Source organism: Peromyscus californicus, unplaced genomic scaffold (genome assembly GCF_007827085.1).
Source record: "Peromyscus californicus insignis strain IS unplaced genomic scaffold, ASM782708v3 Scaffold_2__1_contigs__length_46816999, whole genome shotgun sequence".
Classification (NCBI taxonomy): Eukaryota; Metazoa; Chordata; class Mammalia; order Rodentia; family Cricetidae; genus Peromyscus; species Peromyscus californicus.
Genome location: NW_026294540.1, coordinates 28,397,718 through 28,405,429, shown reverse-complemented (window position 1 = coordinate 28,405,429; position 7,712 = coordinate 28,397,718).

Genomic DNA, 7,712 nt, shown 5'->3' with positions numbered 1-7,712 from the left:
TACATCTAAAAGCATTTTTGTATTTAATTCATCAGGAGATATAGGTGATTGATTACTGAGAGCAGCCAATGTGATGAATTCCTTTAAACAAAGGAACAGTCAAAGTTTATTTTGAAATCTGTTTGGCAAGCTACCTTTTCTATGAATTTGGATAGCAAGGCAAATTATCTTTTAGGCCTGGTAAATGGGGATATAATCTAAATGATCTCAATGCATAGTTTGGACAAAACCCCTACAATAAGGGTTATGACAGTTTTATCCAAAGCTTAAACATTTTAAATGCTAGGGGGCTAAGTAATGAATTGATATGCCCATCAGTTTAGCCTTAAAAATATTAAGTTTGAACTGAAGTTATTTTAATATAGAAACAGGAACTCTTATTCAAAAATATAATATATGAGGAGAGTAACACATTAATAAATCCTTTAAGGAGTATCAAGAAATGAGATAAGCATAGTAAAACAGTAAAACAAAGGAGGATTTTTTTTTTTTTTTTTTGTAGCAGCTGCACCCAGTCTATATCAAGCCAGATAGCCACCGGAAATGGCAAGGTGAGGAGAAGGGTGGAGATGACTCACAGGCAGAAGTGAGCTGAGATGCAGATAGCAGATAGTTAGGTTCAGAGGGAAGAAGGCAGATGTTTGGGATTCCAACCCCCAAACGTCTTTGGGGGTCTGTTGAATCCATACAGGTCGTAGCAGGGCGTCCCCTAAGCAGGACCTGTTTTTGCAATGAGTTAACTGAAGTTCTTGTACTTGGCCAAGATTTTTGTAAATTACCAAGAACTTAAAAGTCAACCCAGAAAGAGGAAAGAGAGAGAAAAAGACACGTTTTTAGGAGAGCTGGGAGTTGCCATTAGTTTTTAAACTGGCTCTGGCTGTGGCCCTTGCATTGTTATTTAAATGATGGCTGCTGGAGTGAGCTCCTAGTTAGCAATTTAGAAGTTTAGGCTCAAGTTGGTCCTTAGATCCATTTAGTTTGAGCAAAAATCTCCACCAGACTTCTGGGCTTTCCTGGAGAAGGACATTCAACTCCCAACAAGGCGAGGGTCGAGCCACCACCTTGGGCGCCAGTTGCCCCGGCCAGCGGGGTGTCAACAGGGGTGACCCACCTGTGGGAGAGAATGAGAGGGATGGGGGAGACATGAGAGAAGACAGCAAGATAGTGTGTTCTGATCAAGCTGCAAATTTTATTCTCCTCAGCAAGGCTTATATAGTATGGGAGGGGGAGGGGAGGAGGGAAGGGGTGCACGACGTGCAGGTGAAGGGGGACATGCAGGTGAGGGGCTACGTGCAAGTCGTGCAAGTCGTGAGGCTGCTAGGTGGTAAGGTCACTGGTCAGGGCCCATTGTTCTGTTGCTATGCTACCTGACCTGCCTGACCTGTTCTTTATCTTCAGGGGCATCCGGTTTAGGGTAGGGGCTTGTTCTCTGGCTTAGCTAGTACTTTTCCATGGTCCTTGTTTGGTCTCTGACAGAATGGAAAAATTTATACAATAAGTCCTTAAAGTGCAAAACACTCTAAAAATTTAATGCAACCCCTGATTGCATTTTTGTAGAGACACATGATTTGTCTTCTAAAATTCCTAAGGCTTGGAAGAAGCAAAGATGGGGACACAGTGGGGGGACACCCTAATCCAACACTACGGAAATACAGAGAGGGGGTTCAGGAGTTCAGGTCATCTGCGGTTACACAGCAAGTTAAAGGCCAACCTGGACCCATGAGACCTTGTACACTCATACACACACACACACACACACACACACACACACACACACACACACACACACACACACCAAAACAAGTGTTGACTGGCTTCAGAGCAGATTTAATGGTATGTTAGGAAGAAGACTGCAGGAAAGGTACAGAGACAAGTGGAGTGTAATAGAGAGAGCAGAACTAAAGTTTGAAGATGTGGCCCCTGGTCTTCCGAAGGACTCAGCCCTCCAGTAGGTAAGAGGAGCATCTGAGAGCTGGAGAGCAGCAACCTGAGAGGCAGCAGAAGTCTGACTGGGATTCGAACCCTGAGACTGAATCTGCAGGGTGGCAGCAGCCTGCACTCACAGGAAGAGCTAGAGAGCCAATGGGAGACAAAAGGGAGGCTTGGTGAGTGCAGAGCAGGGAAAGCAGGGAGGAGACATGGGTTCAAGGCAGGGGAAGGAAGCAGATGGAGAAGGACATGGACAAGGGACAAAGGACCAGGAGAGCTGTCCTCTGATTGGCTGTGCTGTACAGAAGGACAGCTGAAGACTGTCCTCAGGTCCTGGTGACTCTCAGAGCTGTCCCTGGATGGCTGCTACAGAGCTGTTTGCTGCCCTGGGCTCCTAATGTTGTCTGAACACAGAGAAGAGCTGAGAGGCAGATGGAGGATCAGCATGGCTGCCAAAGTGACACTGTTTCTTCTCCTACAGGCCAGCCGACTAAAGGTGAACCCCAGTCAGGGGAGAGCCTGTCATCCCAAGGAGCAGCTGAGGGGCTGTGTGGTGGTTTGAATAAGGATGGCCCCCCTACACTCATGGATTTGTCTGTTTTGTCACCAGGCAATGGCGATAGGAAATATGGCCTTGTTGGAGGATGTGGTTCACTAGGAGTGGGTTTTCCCTTTTCAAATGCTCCAGCCAGGACCAGTGTCTCCCTCTCTCTTCCTGCTGCCTCCAATCTGGATATATAATGCTCAACTACCTAGCTACCTCATCAGCACCATATCTGCCTGTATACCATCAACCTTTCATACCATGATGATAATCAACTAAACCTTTGAAACTGCAACCCAACCCCAATTAAATTTTTTCCTTCATAAGAGTTGCTGTGGTCATGATATCTCTTCACAGTAATGAAACTTTGATTAAGACAGGCTATTTGGGGAATTTTTTTTATAAGAATCATGCCAGGGAGCTAGAGAGATAATTCCATCAGAAAAGTGTTGTATACAAGCTGGAGGACCTGAGTTTGATTGGGAGCACCCACATTATAAGCCAAGCAGGTGATGGGAAGCCCTGTACAAGCAAGAGACAGCCAGAGTCATGGAGCTGTCTGTCCAGCTAGTCTAGTCTTATTGCTGAGATCCAGAACAATAGAGACCATGTCATTAAAAAATAATGTGGATTCCTCAAGGGGATAAATCATGATCATATCGTTTTCCAAATTTATTTTAAATGAAGCATTTCAACATTACATATTAATAAACAAAAGAAAAGTGGGGAGCAGATAGATAGCTCAGGGAGAAAAGGTATTTGCAGCCTAGGCCAATGACCTGTGTTTGAATCTGAGAACCCAAATGGTGCAAGGAGAAAACTGACTCTGGAAAATCATCCTCCCCTTCTTAGGGATAGACTTTGTCTTTTAGTCCCCAGCTAATAAACCTCCAGAATTCAGGATCTCTTACCAGGGAGGTCAGTTTACATTAAAATAGGGATTGATGACCACATATCCTGCATCTCACTCCCTTCTATGCCTCCCGCCTGGGAATCAGAGAACATGGCTGCAGTCTTGTGCTGTGAAACATCCTGTCCTTGGACAGGTGTAAGTAGAGAACCCATGTGGGTTAGATGGACAAGAAAACATCATCATAGTATGCCCTTATAACTCAATTAAGAACTAGGCTTCAGTCCCTCCTTCTTGGAAGTGAGCAGGCAGGTTTTGAGGAAGAGTCACAAGCAAAGGACCAGCAATCTCCATCATCCCTGAAGGCAAGGACGAGGAAGCCTGGTAATTGCAGTACTAGGTCAGCCAGCCTCCACAGTCAGCAGACAACCAAATAAGGACAAAACTTTGGTGTCCAAGCCTGCCCTAAAATGGAAAAGCTGTAGCCTTAACCAGCCCCTGACTAGCCCTGGCCAATTAGAACATACTAATATGATTGCCACTTACTTAAGCCAATCATACCTAAAATGACTTAACTGCCTTAGGAAAGCCCCTTCAGCTGTGCTTAAAATGAGCCCACATATCCCTCTTGTGGTCTTTGCCATTTTCCTTTGTGTGGGATGGCAGGTCCCAGCATGCTGGAATAAAAATGCTCTTGCTGATTGTATACATGGGACTTCTCCAGGACCCTAACATAAGCTCTGATTTCCTCTCCTTGGAACTGAGGTCATCTTGCCTTTCTCTGTTCCTGATAGCACAATGGTACTGTTCCTGTCTGCCCATTAATAATACTTTTTTTTTTTTTTTTTTTGGTTTATCGAGACAGGGTTTCTCTGTGTAGCTTTGCGCCTTTCCTGGAACTCACTCGGTAGCCCAGGCTGGCCTTGAACTCACAGAGATCCGCCTGGCTCTGCCTCCCAAGTGCTGGGATTAAAGACATGCGCCACCACCGCCCGGCTATAATACTTTTTAATACATGACTCACTGTGTATAGACTTGAAGCTTTGCAGAGTCTGTGAAGAAACTGTTCCCAACACCATGAGGCTAGCTGAAGATAGGAGGGGTCATGGAGAAGTGACCCAGGCTTCGCATGGCTGAAGTGAAGTCTCCTGAGGCAGCTGTGAGATGTCTGCAGTGGTGTAACTGGATCCAAGCCTCCTGAGGCTGAACTCAGCAGCAGCCATGGTCACAGGGATCTTGTAAGCTGGGGTGGTGTCTCCTCTGAGCATCCCTGGGGTGTTCACCCAAGCAGGCTGCCAGGATGATGGTCTGGCCAGTCATCTATGGGAGTGTCCATTCATCATCTCCTCCCTGCAGTCAGCTAAACACAGGGAAGGAGCCTCAAAGCTCTTATTCCAATAGTCATGTGACTTGCATGTCAGTTTCCACTGTTCAGAAGGCAGAAACAGCAAAGGAGCCCACAGCAAAGACTTCACAAAGAGGCAACATTCTCAACAACGTTTAGGTCAAATATACTCAGGGTGAAGGAAGATTACTATTGGAATGGGGACAGACATGGGTTCTAGCCTAGCTAACTCTTTGGGAGTTGTGTTCCCTGGCCTGAGCCAGTCAGTTAAAAGAAGTACTAGAGGAAGCCAGGCATGGAGGCATATGCCTGTAATCCCAATGACTGACAGTAGAGATAGCAAGACCATGAACTGGAGGCTGTCATTAGGACCTATTGAATTGAGGTCAGTCTAGGCTATATGAGAGCCTGTCTCAATTCCAAACCAACAGCAAAGATAACCAAAGCTCCAAAGAGTCAGTGAGGTCATGGAGGCAGGTCATCTGTTACTTCACTGTGTTTGGAGAAAGAGAACTTGAACATGTCACCATTTTTTTCTTTAGGTTCACTTAAACAAATTTTGTGACTATTAATAGTTTCATATAAGCAGAATATTTAATGTTGAAAAGGAAAATGATAGTTTCTCTGTTTCTGTGACCTCAAACTCAGTGTTTTGTGAGTTCCTGTGTCTGGCCAGGGCTAGCTACAGAAGCTGGGAGTCTTCCTACCAGAGGAGCAGGAGACTGAACTGGTCACCCAGCCCCAGTCACTGGGCCTTTAGTACAGTATAGAGTCTCTTCTTGGGGCTCCCCTGGCAGGGGTGCAGGGAGTTGCTCATGCCAAGGTTGGGCAGTACATGAGGGAGATGAAGATGATGATGTCATTCTAGGGGAGAAAGAAGAGGTCAGACAGGGGCGGGGCAACTGTGCTAATGTAAAGTCTCAGGTGCAGCCTGAGTGTCCTGTCTACACCACCAGCCACCATCCTTCCACCCTCTCTAGCATCTCCTCCACTCTCCTCAGGACACAGTCTGCACAGGTTACTCTGGGTCTGTATGTTGTCACTGGGGTAAACAAATCATGAGGGAGAGGGTAGGTGGTGTGACAGGAGGGGTGGACAGATGGACAGTTTTCATCAGTGAGTTTATCTGCTGAGTCAGGAACTACAGGACCTGCATTGTGGGTTATTTGAGAGAAGTTTCTGGAATTGGATGGTTCTGACAGAAATAGGAAGGGTTGAGCCTGTTCTCTTCCACCACTGTCAAGGGTAAACACAGCTGGGTATAAAATCAGAGTCTGAATGCTGGGGACACTGTCAGGAACTGGAGTCTGAAGGGTCACACAGCCATGCCTGGAGAGGCCATGTTTACTCAGAATGAGGACTGGGTAAAGGTGTGATGGCAGATCAGCTGTGAAAGGTACCTTGCATGATTATGTGTGTCTGTGTTCATGTGCATGTGTGTGCATTGAGTGTGTACTCATGTATGTGGAGGCCAGAGGACAACCTCAGGCATTACTACTCAGGACACCATTCACCTTGTGGTTTTCGGTTCTTTTTTGTAGGCTTATATTCTTTGCTTTGGTTTTTGTTTGCTTGTTTGATTGCTTTTGTTTTTTTTTAAACAAGATCTAACTATATAGTTCTTGAAGGCCTGAAACTGTATATGTAGACCTTGAGAGCCTGAAAGTCAAAAAGATCCATTTGTCTCTCCCTCTGCCTCCCAAAAACTATAATAAAAGGCATGCATCCCTATGTTGAGCCCACCCTGGGTGTAAATATTTAAAATTACACTTACCTATTCTGTGGGAGCAGGGCACACATGTGCTACAGCCCGAGCAGCAGTCAGGTTCTCACACTGCAGTCTGACACTCCCATGGTCGCATGTGTGCAGAAGACCCACATGTGCACACCACAGCCCAGGCTGCTCTTCCACAGAAAGTGCCCCTCCCCTGTGAAAGCATCATGGCTACAGGGCCCAGACACTGCTGTTGGGGAAAACATGGTTGGCACTGCAGGAGACTGATTACAGCATCCTTGACAGAAATCATCCCACAGCATAGATCCTATGGGCATTCCACAGAGAACTGGAAACTAGAACAGAGTCCATGACTTAGGATTCAGGGTCCAGCAGGTGGCAGCAGTGAGACTGAGCACAAGGGGCAGCTGGGATCCTGAAGGACCAACCAGACCCACTTGTGTAAAAAAGCTGGGGACCAGCAGCTGACACATGGCCGCCTCGTCAGGTCCAGCCCCTCCTTGGTGACTTAGAAACTGGTGAAGTTTTACTCACAGACCCCAGACAGTAGGGCAGAGCCAGATAAAACCTAGAGGTGAGTACTCATGACCAGGAGGACACACTCTCAGACCTCACTGAGGATAAAGATGTGGTTCATCTGGTAGAGTGCTTACCTGCCTGGCACACACACAACCCTAGGTTTTATATCCAGAAGGAGATAACGGGGCACAAACAGGGCACACCTGTCACCCAGCACTTGGGAGCACAGCTTGGGCTGCATGAGACTCCATCCTCCTTGCAAAAAAAAAAAAAATCCTTGGAAACGTACAATAGCCTTGTCCCCTGTCCTGACTGACTGTACAACTGTGGCCAATTCATCTCTGAGATTCTGTGCCTTGCTGGTCGGTGGTGGCACACACCTTTAATCCCAGCACTCGGGAGGCAGAGGCAGGCGGATCTCTGTGAATTCGAGGCCAGCCTGGTTTACAGAGTGAGTTCCAGGACAGGCACCAAAGCTACACAGAGAAACCCTGTCTTGAAAAACCAAAAAAAAAAAAATTCTGGCCTTGGCCTATCCAAAGGTTCAATGAATACAGATGTGTGTCCTTGTGTAGTGGGAATTAAGGCCCTGGGAGATTGTGCCTGGCTCAGATCAGGGAATCTGAGGACCATGGGGACTGTGAGGATTATGAGGACGGCAGGGACAGCAGATGTGACAGAGGCGGCTGCACAGCCCCCTGCAGGGAAGCATGGAGAAGGCCTTCAGTGCAGGAATCTAAGGAAATGGGAAGTCGCCTCTGCACATGTCACTCAGGGAGAATGATGCCAC